This window comes from Ambystoma mexicanum, chromosome 2q (assembly GCF_040938575.1).
Source record: "Ambystoma mexicanum isolate Mex_15411 chromosome 2q, UKY_AmexF1_1, whole genome shotgun sequence".
Classification (NCBI taxonomy): Eukaryota; Metazoa; Chordata; class Amphibia; order Caudata; family Ambystomatidae; genus Ambystoma; species Ambystoma mexicanum.
This window is the reverse complement of record NC_090924.1, coordinates 127793022-127806392: the sequence shown is the minus strand read 5'-3', so window position 1 is coordinate 127806392 and position 13371 is coordinate 127793022. Positions and strand designations below refer to the sequence as shown.

The window sequence follows — 13371 nt, the reverse complement described above, 5'->3', positions numbered from 1 at the left end:
AGGAAGTTCAGCAGAAGCAGTCCAACTTCTGTTCCCACTTCAGAGGAAAAGCTTTCTCGGGCCAGAGAAAGCCAGGGAATCACTGTACCGGCAAGTGCATTTCTTACAACTGGTAATCCCTCAGAACACAGAAATGAAGAAGCTGTATATGAAAATGTATTATTTCTTTGGTACACTAACCTATGTAACTAATATGGACCATTTCAGAGGACGGAGCGGACCCAACTGTGATCCCAGAGACCCAAATACCCAGCAGTAGGGAAAATAAATCCTCTCTGTGCTCTGCAACATTACATACACAAAATGCAAGCGCGTGCATTTTTTTATTGGCCCCATATACAGAATACATGTGAGGATGCTTGCCTTCCCAGTGTATTTCTCAAGCTCTTGAGAGCATATGCTATTTCCATGGGAACGCAAATAAGTTCATACTTTACATTTGTGTGTGACAAAAGGGGAAAAAAACTATTTTGTGTAAAATGCCAGCAGAGAGTGTTTCTGCCCGGTCTCGAACCGGGGACCTTTCGCGTGTGAGGCGAATGTGATAACCACTACACTACAGAAACAGCTGCTTGCTCACCTTTGTAGGGACTGGGAGAACAGGTGCAAAGGGCAGTGCAAGTGGACCTGCTTAAAGACTAATCAAATGCCTTGCGCCTGAAGCTCACACAATCCAGCCTAAAACATACGTCCTATCAAGCATGCGCACATATACAAGTATGCCAGCTGAGGGCCTATGCAGCGTACAGAGGGAAGGACATATTTCCACTTTGAGATCGGACGGCCAAAACTCACAAGCAAATCAAGGAATGTTACTGAGAGCTAACAGAGAACACAAAGTGCTTGTCGCAAGGACATGGCACGCAAAGAGGTTCAGGAAGTGAATTGTTCATCGACTACTGCTTACCGAGAAAACCAGAGAGTCTGTCCAATGAAAATAACATTGAAAAAACAAAAAAAAGGAGCTCAAGTTAACCACCTTGATTGGGCTCGTCCGGGATTTGAACCCGGGACCTCTCGCACCCAAAGCGAGAATCATACCCCTAGACCAACGAGCCACAGTCCTTTGAGCATTTGACGGAATTGTCCTCAGCGTTTGCACCCCCCTTAGGATTCGAGGCCAAGAATGCCTATTCCTGAAGTTTGTTCCTGCCGCTGAAAGCCTTGTCGGTGTATGAGCCAAATGAATGCCCCAGTCGGCACGCTCTGACTGTCTTCACAGGTCTCCTCCTCATCCCGAAGGTTGGTGGCCCATTGACATCAGGGTGGAAGGTGCTTGCGATACACTGTTCCTTCCTTCCTTCCTTCCTTCCTTTATTCCTCTTATGCTGTTTATGTAATAAGAGGGGACGATACACAGAAGAGAGAAAGTGGCCCAACACACTAGACTAGCAGTCTTCTGATCAATCTGCAGCTGGCAAGGTGGGGGAGAGCCTTTATTTTGCACCTGCTGGGATCTGCATTGGCAGAAGCTCTGAGGGCTGGGCCTTTCCTTTTGCCTGTAAAAACAAAAAGCAGCCCTCCTCCCTCCAGCCCTGAGAACATGGGCGTGACACTGGAAAAAGCAGCATCTCCCCTTTGGTAAAGATGACCATTGCACAGCTGCTCACTCAGAGCTCGATCGTGCTCGATCAGGCGAGATATATTTAGGTCACCAGCAAAGTCTGTTCTCTTTTCTTGCGTAGGGTGAGCATTCACAGAGCCCAGCTTCGTTGACAAGAGTGCAAAAGGTGTATACTAAAAGCTTTCTGCTTTACTTGAGCGCCATGGCCGTTATTATATTTTGGCTGCTCCAAGCAATCTCTGTCCAGCCGATGCAAATTTCCAGCTCAAATTTTCCCAGCACTCAAAAAGTCCCTCCTCCCGCCAGCTCTGCTTTCAGGAAGTTCAGCAGAAGCAGTCCAACTTCTGTTCCCACTTCAGAGGAAAAGCTTTCTCGGGCCAGAGAAAGCCAGGGAATCACTGTACCGGCAAGTGCATTTCTTACAACTGGTAATCCCTCAGAACACAGAAATGAAGAAGCTGTATATGAAAATGTATTATTTCTTTGGTACACTAACCTATGTAACTAATATGGACCATTTCAGAGGACGGAGCGGACCCAACTGTGATCCCAGAGACCCAAATACCCAGCAGTAGGGAAAATAAATCCTCTCTGTGCTCTGCAACATTACATACACAAAATGCAAGCGCGTGCATTTTTTTATTGGCCCCATATACAGAATACATGTGAGGATGCTTGCCTTCCCAGTGTATTTCTCAAGCTCTTGAGAGCATATGCTATTTCCATGAGAACGCAAATAAGTTCATACTTTACATTTGTGTGTGACAAAAGGGGAAAAAAACTATTTTGTGTAAAATGCCAGCAGAGAGTGTTTCTGCCCGGTCTCGAACCGGGGACCTTTCGCGTGTGAGGCGAACGTGATAACCACTACACTACAGAAACAGCTGCTTGCTCACCTTTGTAGGGACTGGGAGAACAGGTGCAAAGGGCAGTGCAAGTGGACCTGCTTAAAGACTAATCAAATGCCTTGCGCCTGAAGCTCACACAATCCAGCCTAAAACATACGTCCTATCAAGCATGCGCACATATACAAGTATGCCAGCTGAGGGCCTATGCAGCGTACAGAGGGAAGGACATATTTCCACTTTGAGATCGGACGGCCAAAACTCACAAGCAAATCAAGGAATGTTACTGAGAGCTAACAGAGAACACAAAGTGCTTGTCGCAAGGACATGGCACGCAAAGAGGTTCAGGAAGTGAATTGTTCATCGACTACTGCTTACCGAGAAAACCAGAGAGTCTGTCCAATGAAAATAACATTGAAAAAACAAAAAAAAGGAGCTCAAGTTAACCACCTTGATTGGGCTCGTCCGGGATTTGAACCCTGGACCTCTCGCACCCAAAGCGAGAATCATACCCCTAGACCAACGAGCCACGGTCCTTTGAGCATTTGACGGAATTGTCCTCAGCGTTTGCACCCCCCTTAGGATTCGAGGCCAAGAATGCCTATTCCTGAAGTTTGTTCCTGCCGCTGAAAGCCTTGTCGGTGTATGAGCCAAATGAATGCCCCAGTCAGCACGCTCTGACTGTCTTCACAGGTCTCCTCCTCATCCCGAAGGTTGGTGGCCCATTGACATCAGGGTGGAAGGTGCTTGCGATACACTGTTCCTTCCTTCCTTCCTTCCTTCCTTTATTCCTCTTATGCTGTTTATGTAATAAGAGGGGACGATACACAGAAGAGAGAAAGTGGCCCAACACACTAGACTAGCAGTCTTCTGATCAATCTGCAGCTGGCAAGGTGGGGGAGAGCCTTTATTTTGCACCTGCTGGGATCTGCATTGGCAGAAGCTCTGAGGGCTGGGCCTTTCCTTTTGCCTGTAAAAACAAAAAGCAGCCCTCCTCCCTCCAGCCCTGAGAACATGGGCGTGACACTGGAAAAAGCAGCATCTCCCCTTTGGTAAAGATGACCATTGCACAGCTGCTCATTCAGAGCTCGATCGTGCTCGATCAGGCGAGATATATTTAGGTCACCAGCAAAGTCTGTTCTCTTTTCTTGCGTAGGGTGAGCATTCACAGAGCCCAGCTTCGTTGACAAGAGTGCAAAAGGTGTATACTAAAAGCTTTCTGCTTTACTTGAGCGCCATGGCCGTTATTATATTTTGGCTGCTCCAAGCAATCTCTGTCCAGCCGATGCAAATTTCCAGCTCAAATTTTCCCAGCACTCAAAATGTCCCTCCTCCCGCCAGCTCTGCTTTCAGGAAGTTCAGCAGAAGCAGTCCAACTTCTGTTCCCACTTCAGAGGAAAAGCTTTCTCGGGCCAGAGAAAGCCAGGGAATCACTGTACCGGCAAGTGCATTTCTTACAACTGGTAATCCCTCAGAACACAGAAATGAAGAAGCTGTATATGAAAATGTATTATTTCTTTGGTACACTAACCTATGTAACTAATATGGACCATTTCAGAGGACGGAGCGGACCCAACTGTGATCCCAGAGACCCAAATACCCAGCAGTAGGGAAAATAAATCCTCTCTGTGCTCTGCAACATTACATACACAAAATGCAAGCGCGTGCATTTTTTTATTGGCCCCATATACAGAATACATGTGAGGATGCTTGCCTTCCCAGTGTATTTCTCAAGCTCTTGAGAGCATATGCTATTTCCATGAGAACGCAAATAAGTTCATACTTTACATTTGTGTGTGACAAAAGGGGAAAAAAACTATTTTGTGTAAAATGCCAGCAGAGAGTGTTTCTGCCCGGTCTCGAACCGGGGACCTTTCGCGTGTGAGGCGAACGTGATAACCACTACACTACAGAAACAGCTGCTTGCTCACCTTTGTAGGGACTGGGAGAACAGGTGCAAAGGGCAGTGCAAGTGGACCTGCTTAAAGACTAATCAAATGCCTTGCGCCTGAAGCTCACACAATCCAGCCTAAAACATACGTCCTATCAAGCATGCGCACATATACAAGTATGCCAGCTGAGGGCCTATGCAGCGTACAGAGGGAAGGACATATTTCCACTTTGAGATCGGACGGCCAAAACTCACAAGCAAATCAAGGAATGTTACTGAGAGCTAACAGAGAACACAAAGTGCTTGTCGCAAGGACATGGCACGCAAAGAGGTTCAGGAAGTGAATTGTTCATCGACTACTGCTTACCGAGAAAACCAGAGAGTCTGTCCAATGAAAATAACATTGAAAAAACAAAAAAAAGGAGCTCAAGTTAACCACCTTGATTGGGCTCGTCCGGGATTTGAACCCGGGACCTCTCGCACCCAAAGCGAGAATCATACCCCTAGACCAACGAGCCACGGTCCTTTGAGCATTTGACGGAATTGTCCTCAGCGTTTGCACCCCCCTTAGGATTCGAGGCCAAGAATGCCTATTCCTGAAGTTTGTTCCTGCCGCTGAAAGCCTTGTCGGTGTATGAGCCAAATGAATGCCCCAGTCGGCACGCTCTGACTGTCTTCACAGGTCTCCTCCTCATCCCGAAGGTTGGTGGCCCATTGACATCAGGGTGGAAGGTGCTTGCGATACACTGTTCCTTCCTTCCTTCCTTCCTTCCTTTATTCCTCTTATGCTGTTTATGTAATAAGAGGGGACGATACACAGAAGAGAGAAAGTGGCCCAACACACTAGACTAGCAGTCTTCTGATCAATCTGCAGCTGGCAAGGTGGGGGAGAGCCTTTATTTTGCACCTGCTGGGATCTGCATTGGCAGAAGCTCTGAGGGCTGGGCCTTTCCTTTTGCCTGTAAAAACAAAAAGCAGCCCTCCTCCCTCCAGCCCTGAGAGCATGGGCGTGACACTGGAAAAAGCAGCATCTCCCCTTTGGTAAAGATGACCATTGCACAGCTGCTCACTCAGAGCTCGATCGTGCTCGATCAGGCGAGATATATTTAGGTCACCAGCAAAGTCTGTTCTCTTTTCTTGCGTAGGGTGAGCATTCAAAGAGCCCAGCTTCGTTGACAAGAGTGCAAAAGGTGTATACTAAAAGCTTTCTGCTTTACTTGAGCGCCATGGCCGTTATTATATTTTGGCTGCTCCAAGCAATCTCTGTCCAGCCGATGCAAATTTCCAGCTCAAATTTTCCCAGCACTCAAAAAGTCCCTCCTCCCGCCAGCTCTGCTTTCAGGAAGTTCAGCAGAAGCAGTCCAACTTCTGTTCCCCCTTCAGAGGAAAAGCTTTCTCGGGCCAGAGAAAGCCAGGGAATCACTGTACCGGCAAGTGCATTTCTTACAACTGGTAATCCCTCAGAACACAGAAATGAAGAAGCTGTATATGAAAATGTATTATTTCTTTGGTACACTAACCTATGTAACTAATATGGACCATTTCAGAGGACGGAGCGGACCCAACTGTGATCCCAGAGACCCAAATACCCAGCAGTAGGGAAAATAAATCCTCTCTGTGCTCTGCAACATTACATACACAAAATGCAAGCGCGTGCATTTTTTTATCGGCCCCATATACAGAATACATGTGAGGATGCTTGCCTTCCCAGTGTATTTCTCAAGCTCTTGAGAGCATATGCTATTTCCATGAGAACGCAAATAAGTTCATACTTTACATTTGTGTGTGACAAAAGGGGAAAAAAACTATTTTGTGTAAAATGCCAGCAGAGAGTGTTTCTGCCCGGTCTCGAACCGGGGACCTTTCGCGTGTGAGGCGAACGTGATAACCACTACACTACAGAAACAGCTGCTTGCTCACCTTTGTAGGGACTGGGAGAACAGGTGCAAAGGGCAGTGCAAGTGGACCTGCTTAAAGACTAATCAAATGCCTTGCGCCTGAAGCTCACACAATCCAGCCTAAAACATACGTCCTATCAAGCATGCGCACATATACAAGTATGCCAGCTGAGGGCCTATGCAGCGTACAGAGGGAAGGACATATTTCCACTTTGAGATCGGACGGCCAAAACTCACAAGCAAATCAAGGAATGTTACTGAGAGCTAACAGAGAACACAAAGTGCTTGTCGCAAGGACATGGCACGCAAAGAGGTTCAGGAAGTGAATTGTTCATCGACTACTGCTTACCGAGAAAACCAGAGAGTCTGTCCAATGAAAATAACATTGAAAAAACAAAAAAAAGGAGCTCAAGTTAACCACCTTGATTGGGCTCGTCCGGGATTTGAACCCGGGACCTCTCGCACCCAAAGCGAGAATCATACCCCTAGACCAACGAGCCACGGTCCTTTGAGCATTTGACGGAATTGTCCTCAGCGTTTGCACCCCCCTTAGGATTCGAGGCCAAGAATGCCTATTCCTGAAGTTTGTTCCTGCCGCTGAAAGCCTTGTCGGTGTATGAGCCAAATGAATGCCCCAGTCGGCACGCTCTGACTGTCTTCACAGGTCTCCTCCTCATCCCGAAGGTTGGTGGCCCATTGACATCAGGGTGGAAGGTGCTTGCGATACACTGTTCCTTCCTTCCTTCCTTCCTTCCTTTATTCCTCTTATGCTGTTTATGTAATAAGAGGGGACGATACACAGAAGAGAGAAAGTGGCCCAACACACTAGACTAGCAGTCTTCTGATCAATCTGCAGCTGGCAAGGTGGGGGAGAGCCTTTATTTTGCACCTGCTGGGATCTGCATTGGCAGAAGCTCTGAGGGCTGGGCCTTTCCTTTTGCCTGTAAAAACAAAAAGCAGCCCTCCTCCCTCCAGCCCTGAGAGCATGGGCGTGACACTGGAAAAAGCAGCATCTCCCCTTTGGTAAAGATGACCATTGCACAGCTGCTCACTCAGAGCTCGATCGTGCTCGATCAGGCGAGATATATTTAGGTCACCAGCAAAGTCTGTTCTCTTTTCTTGCGTAGGGTGAGCATTCACAGAGCCCAGCTTCGTTGACAAGAGTGCAAAAGGTGTATACTAAAAGCTTTCTGCTTTACTTGAGCGCCATGGCCGTTATTATATTTTGGCTGCTCCAAGCAATCTCTGTCCAGCCGATGCAAATTTCCAGCTCAAATTTTCCCAGCACTCAAAAAGTCCCTCCTCCCGCCAGCTCTGCTTTCAGGAAGTTCAGCAGAAGCAGTCCAACTTCTGTTCCCACTTCAGAGGAAAAGCTTTCTCGGGCCAGAGAAAGCCAGGGAATCACTGTACCGGCAAGTGCATTTCTTACAACTGGTAATCCCTCAGAACACAGAAATGAAGAAGCTGTATATGAAAATGTATTATTTCTTTGGTACACTAACCTATGTAACTAATATGGACCATTTCAGAGGACGGAGCGGACCCAACTGTGATCCCAGAGACCCAAATACCCAGCAGTAGGGAAAATAAATCCTCTCTGTGCTCTGCAACATTACATACACAAAATGCAAGCGCGTGCATTTTTTTATTGGCCCCATATACAGAATACATGTGAGGATGCTTGCCTTCCCAGTGTATTTCTCAAGCTCTTGAGAGCATATGCTATTTCCATGGGAACGCAAATAAGTTCATACTTTACATTTGTGTGTGACAAAAGGGGAAAAAAACTATTTTGTGTAAAATGCCAGCAGAGAGTGTTTCTGCCCGGTCTCGAACCGGGGACCTTTCGCGTGTGAGGCGAACGTGATAACCACTACACTACAGAAACAGCTGCTTGCTCACCTTTGTAGGGACTGGGAGAACAGGTGCAAAGGGCAGTGCAAGTGGACCTGCTTAAAGACTAATCAAATGCCTTGCGCCTGAAGCTCACACAATCCAGCCTAAAACATACGTCCTATCAAGCATGCGCACATATACAAGTATGCCAGCTGAGGGCCTATGCAGCGTACAGAGGGAAGGACATATTTCCACTTTGAGATCGGACGGCCAAAACTCACAAGCAAATCAAGGAATGTTACTGAGAGCTAACAGAGAACACAAAGTGCTTGTCGCAAGGACATGGCACGCAAAGAGGTTCAGGAAGTGAATTGTTCATCGACTACTGCTTACCGAGAAAACCAGAGAGTCTGTCCAATGAAAATAACATTGAAAAAACAAAAAAAAGGAGCTCAAGTTAACCACCTTGATTGGGCTCGTCCGGGATTTGAACGCGGGACCTCTCGCACCCAAAGCGAGAATCATACCCCTAGACCAACGAGCCACGGTCCTTTGAGCATTTGACGGAATTGTCCTCAGCGTTTGCACCCCCCTTAGGATTCGAGGCCAAGAATGCCTATTCCTGAAGTTTGTTCCTGCCGCTGAAAGCCTTGTCGGTGTATGAGCCAAATGAATGCCCCAGTCGGCACGCTCTGACTGTCTTCACAGGTCTCCTCCTCATCCCGAAGGTTGGTGGCCCATTGACATCAGGGTGAAAGGTGCTTGCGATACACTGTTCCTTCCTTCCTTCCTTCCTTCCTTTATTCCTCTTATGCTGTTTATGTAATAAGAGGGGACGATACACAGAAGAGAGAAAGTGGCCCAACACACTAGACTAGCAGTCTTCTGATCAATCTGCAGCTGGCAAGGTGGGGGAGAGCCTTTATTTTGCACCTGCTGGGATCTGCATTGGCAGAAGCTCTGAGGGCTGGGCCTTTCCTTTTGCCTGTAAAAACAAAAAGCAGCCCTCCTCCCTCCAGCCCTGAGAGCATGGGCGTGACACTGGAAAAAGCAGCATCTCCCCTTTGGTAAAGATGACCATTGCACAGCTGCTCACTCAGAGCTCGATCGTGCTCGATCAGGCTCGATCAGGCGAGATATATTTAGGTCACCAGCAAAGTCTGTTCTCTTTTCTTGCGTAGGGTGAGCATTCACAGAGCCCAGCTTCGTTGACAAGAGTGCAAAAGGTGTATACTAAAAGCTTTCTGCTTTACTTGAGCGCCATGGCCGTTATTATATTTTGGCTGCTCCAAGCAATCTCTGTCCAGCCGATGCAAATTTCCAGCTCAAATTTTCCCAGCACTCAAAAAGTCCCTCCTCCCGCCAGCTCTGCTTTCAGGAAGTTCAGCAGAAGCAGTCCAACTTCTGTTCCCACTTCAGAGGAAAAGCTTTCTCGGGCCAGAGAAAGCCAGGGAATCACTGTACCGGCAAGTGCATTTCTTACAACTGGTAATCCCTCAGAACACAGAAATGAAGAAGCTGTATATGAAAATGTATTATTTCTTTGGTACACTAACCTATGTAACTAATATGGACCATTTCAGAGGACGGAGCGGACCCAACTGTGATCCCAGAGACCCAAATACCCAGCAGTAGGGAAAATAAATCCTCTCTGTGCTCTGCAACATTACATACACAAAATGCAAGCGCGTGCATTTTTTTATTGGCCCCATATACAGAATACATGTGAGGATGCTTGCCTTCCCAGTGTATTTCTCAAGCTCTTGAGAGCATATGCTATTTCCATGGGAACGCAAATAAGTTCATACTTTACATTTGTGTGTGACAAAAGGGGGAAAAAACTATTTTGTGTGAAATGCCAGCAGAGAGTGTTTCTGCACGGTCTCGAACCGGGGACCTTTCGCGTGTGAGGCGAACGTGATAACCACTACACTACAGAAACAGCTGCTTGCTCACCTTTGTAGGGACTGGGAGAACAGGTGCAAAGGGCAGTGCAAGTGGACCTGCTTAAAGACTAATCAAATGCCTTGCGCCTGAAGCTCACACAATCCAGCCTAAAACATACGTCCTATCAAGCATGCGCACATATACAAGTATGCCAGCTGAGGGCCTATGCAGCGTACAGAGGGAAGGACATATTTCCACTTTGAGATCGGACGGCCAAAACTCACAAGCAAATCAAGGAATGTTACTGAGAGCTAACAGAGAACACAAAGTACTTGTCGCAAGGACATGGCACGCAAAGAGGTTCAGGAAGTGAATTGTTCATCGACTACTGCTTACCGAGAAAACCAGAGAGTCTGTCCAATGAAAATAACATTGAAAAAACAAAAAAAAGGAGCTCAAGTTAACCACCTTGATTGGGCTCGTACGGGATTTGAACCCGGGACCTCTCGCACCCAAAGCGAGAATCATACCCCTAGACCAACGAGCCACGGTCCTTTGAGCATTTGACGGAATTGTCCTCAGCGTTTGCACCCCCCTTAGGATTCGAGGCCAAGAATGCCTATTCCTGAAGTTTGTTCCTGCCGCTGAAAGCCTTGTCGGTGTATGAGCCAAATGAATGCCCCAGTCGGCACGCTCTGACTGTCTTCACAGGTCTCCTCCTCATCCCGAAGGTTGGTGGCCCATTGACATCAGGGTGGAAGGTGCTTGCGATACACTGTTCCTTCCTTCCTTCCTTCCTTCCTTTATTCCTCTTATGCTGTTTATGTAATAAGAGGGGACGATACACAGAAGAGAGAAAGTGGCCCAACACACTAGACTAGCAGTCTTCTGATCAATCTGCAGCTGGCAAGGTGGGGGAGAGCCTTTATTTTGCACCTGCTGGGATCTGCATTGGCAGAAGCTCTGAGGGCTGGGCCTTTCCTTTTGCCTGTAAAAACAAAAAGCAGCCATCCTCCCTCCAGCCCTGAGAGCATGGGCGTGACACTGGAAAAAGCAGCATCTCCCCTTTGGTAAAGATGACCATTGCACAGCTGCTCACTCAGAGCTCGATCGTGCTCGATCAGGCGAGATATATTTAGGTCACCAGCAAAGTCTGTTCTCTTTTCTTGCGTAGGGTGAGCATTCACAGAGCCCAGCTTCGTTGACAAGAGTGCAAAAGGTGTATACTAAAAGCTTTCTGCTTTACTTGAGCGCCATGGCCGTTATTATATTTTGGCTGCTCCAAGCAATCTCTGTCCAGCCGATGCAAATTTCCAGCTCAAATTTTCCCAGCACTCAAAAAGTCCCTCCTCCCGCCAGCTCTGCTTTCAGGAAGTTCAGCAGAAGCAGTCCAACTTCTGTTCCCACTTCAGAGGAAAAGCTTTCTCGGGCCAGAGAAAGCCAGGGAATCACTGTACTGGCAAGTGCATTTCTTACAACTGGTAATCCCTCAGAACACAGAAATGAAGAAGCTGTATATGAAAATGTATTATTTCTTTGGTACACTAACCTATGTAACTAATATGGACCATTTCAGAGGACGGAGCGGACCCAACTGTGATCCCAGAGACCCAAATACCCAGCAGTAGGGAAAATAAATCCTCTCTGTGCTCTGCAACATTACATACACAAAATGCAAGCGCGTGCATTTTTTTATTGGCCCCATATACAGAATACATGTGAGGATGCTTGCCTTCCCAGTGTATTTCTCAAGCTCTTGAGAGCATATGCTATTTCCATGGGAACGCAAATAAGTTCATACTTTACATTTGTGTGTGACAAAAGGGGAAAAAAACTATTTTGTGTAAAATGCCAGCAGAGAGTGTTTCTGCCCGGTCTCGAACCGGGGACCTTTCGCGTGTGAGGCAAACGTGATAACCACTACACTACAGAAACAGCTGCTTGCTCACCTTTGTAGGGACTGGGAGAACAGGTTCAAAGGGCAGTGCAAGTGGACCTGCTTAAAGACTAATCAAATGCCTTGCGCCTGAAGCTCACACAATCCAGCCTAAAACATACGTCCTATCAAGCATGCGCACATATACAAGTATGCCAGCTGAGGGCCTATGCAGCGTACAGAGGGAAGGACATATTTCCACTTTGAGATCGGACGGCCAAAACTCACAAGCAAATCAAGGAATGTTACTGAGAGCTAACAGAGAACACAAAGTGCTTGTCGCAAGGACATGGCACGCAAAGAGGTTCAGGAAGTGAATTGTTCATCGACTACTGCTTACCGAGAAAACCAGAGAGTCTGTCCAATGAAAATAACATTGAAAAAACAAAAAAAAGGAGCTCAAGTTAACCACCTTGATTGGGCTCGTCCGGGATTTGAACCCGGGACCTCTCGCACCCAAAGCGAGAATCATACCCCTAGACCAACGAGCCACGGTCCTTTGAGCATTTGACGGAATTGTCCTCAGCGTTTGCACCCCCCTTAGGATTCGAGGCCAAGAATGCCTATTCCTGAAGTTTGTTCCTGCCGCTGAAAGCCTTGTCGGTGTATGAGCCAAATGAATGCCCCAGTCGGCACGCTCTGACTGTCTTCACAGGTCTCCTCCTCATCCCGAAGGTTGGTGGCCCATTGACATCAGGGTGGATGGTGCTTGCGATACACTGTTCCTTCCTTCCTTCCTTCCTTCCTTCCTTTATTCCTCTTATGCTGTTTATGTAATAAGAGGGGACGATACACAGAAGAGAGAAAGTGGCCCAACACACTAGACTAGCAGTCTTCTGATCAATCTGCAGCTGGCAAGGTGGGGGAGAGCCTTTATTTTGCACCTGCTGGGATCTGCATTGGCAGAAGCTCTGAGGGCTGGGCCTTTCCTTTTGCCTGTAAAAACAAAAAGCAGCCCTCCTCCCTCCAGCCCTGAGAGCATGGGCGTGACACTGGAAAAAGCAGCATCTCCCCTTTGGTAAAGATGACCATTGCACAGCTGCTCACTCAGAGCTCGATCGTGCTCGATCAGGCGAGATATATTTAGGTCACCAGCAAAGTCTGTTCTCTTTTCTTGCGTAGGGTGAGCATTCACAGAGCCCAGCTTCGTTGACAAGAGTGCAAAAGGTGTATACTAAAAGCTTTCTGCTTTACTTGAGCGCCATGGCCGTTATTATATTTTGGCTGCTCCAAGCAATCTCTGTCCAGCCGATGCAAATTTCCAGCTCAAATTTTCCCAGCACTCAAAAAGTCCCTCCTCCCGCCAGCTCTGCTTTCAGGAAGTTCAGCAGAAGCAGTCCAACTTCTGTTCCCACTTCAGAGGAAAAGCTTTCTCGGGCCAGAGAAAGCCAGGGAATCACTGTACCGGCAAGTGCATTTCTTACAACTGGTAATCCCTCAGAACACAGAAATGAAGAAGCTGTATATGAAAATGTATTATTTCTTTGGTACACTAACCTATGTAACTAATATGG

General features: G+C 47.3%; 12 non-coding genes across 12 annotated transcripts; all 12 read right to left on the bottom strand.

The window, feature by feature from the left end:
* Positions 1 to 493: 493 nt before the first annotated feature.
* TRNAV-CAC (transfer RNA valine (anticodon CAC)) lies at positions 494 to 566 on the bottom strand. Its single transcript has one exon. It is a non-coding gene; the product is annotated as a tRNA-Val (tRNA).
* A 420-nt stretch (positions 567 to 986) lies between these two features.
* Positions 987 to 1058, bottom strand: TRNAP-UGG (transfer RNA proline (anticodon UGG)). Its single transcript has one exon. It is a non-coding gene; the product is annotated as a tRNA-Pro (tRNA).
* Positions 1059 to 2373: 1315 nt separating this feature from the next.
* Positions 2374 to 2446, bottom strand: TRNAV-CAC (transfer RNA valine (anticodon CAC)). The gene has a single exon. It is a non-coding gene; the product is annotated as a tRNA-Val (tRNA).
* A 420-nt stretch (positions 2447 to 2866) lies between these two features.
* Positions 2867 to 2938, bottom strand: TRNAP-UGG (transfer RNA proline (anticodon UGG)). Its single transcript has one exon. It is a non-coding gene; the product is annotated as a tRNA-Pro (tRNA).
* A 1315-nt stretch (positions 2939 to 4253) lies between these two features.
* Positions 4254 to 4326, bottom strand: TRNAV-CAC (transfer RNA valine (anticodon CAC)). Its single transcript has one exon. It is a non-coding gene; the product is annotated as a tRNA-Val (tRNA).
* Positions 4327 to 4746: 420 nt separating this feature from the next.
* TRNAP-UGG (transfer RNA proline (anticodon UGG)) lies at positions 4747 to 4818 on the bottom strand. The gene has a single exon. It is a non-coding gene; the product is annotated as a tRNA-Pro (tRNA).
* A 1315-nt stretch (positions 4819 to 6133) lies between these two features.
* On the bottom strand, positions 6134 to 6206 carry TRNAV-CAC (transfer RNA valine (anticodon CAC)). Its single transcript has one exon. It is a non-coding gene; the product is annotated as a tRNA-Val (tRNA).
* A 420-nt stretch (positions 6207 to 6626) lies between these two features.
* TRNAP-UGG (transfer RNA proline (anticodon UGG)) lies at positions 6627 to 6698 on the bottom strand. The gene has a single exon. It is a non-coding gene; the product is annotated as a tRNA-Pro (tRNA).
* A 1315-nt stretch (positions 6699 to 8013) lies between these two features.
* Positions 8014 to 8086, bottom strand: TRNAV-CAC (transfer RNA valine (anticodon CAC)). The gene has a single exon. It is a non-coding gene; the product is annotated as a tRNA-Val (tRNA).
* Positions 8087 to 10396: 2310 nt separating this feature from the next.
* Positions 10397 to 10468, bottom strand: TRNAP-UGG (transfer RNA proline (anticodon UGG)). Its single transcript has one exon. It is a non-coding gene; the product is annotated as a tRNA-Pro (tRNA).
* Positions 10469 to 11783: 1315 nt separating this feature from the next.
* On the bottom strand, positions 11784 to 11856 carry TRNAV-CAC (transfer RNA valine (anticodon CAC)). Its single transcript has one exon. It is a non-coding gene; the product is annotated as a tRNA-Val (tRNA).
* Positions 11857 to 12276: 420 nt separating this feature from the next.
* TRNAP-UGG (transfer RNA proline (anticodon UGG)) lies at positions 12277 to 12348 on the bottom strand. Its single transcript has one exon. It is a non-coding gene; the product is annotated as a tRNA-Pro (tRNA).
* Between the last annotated feature and the right edge of the window lie 1023 nt (positions 12349 to 13371).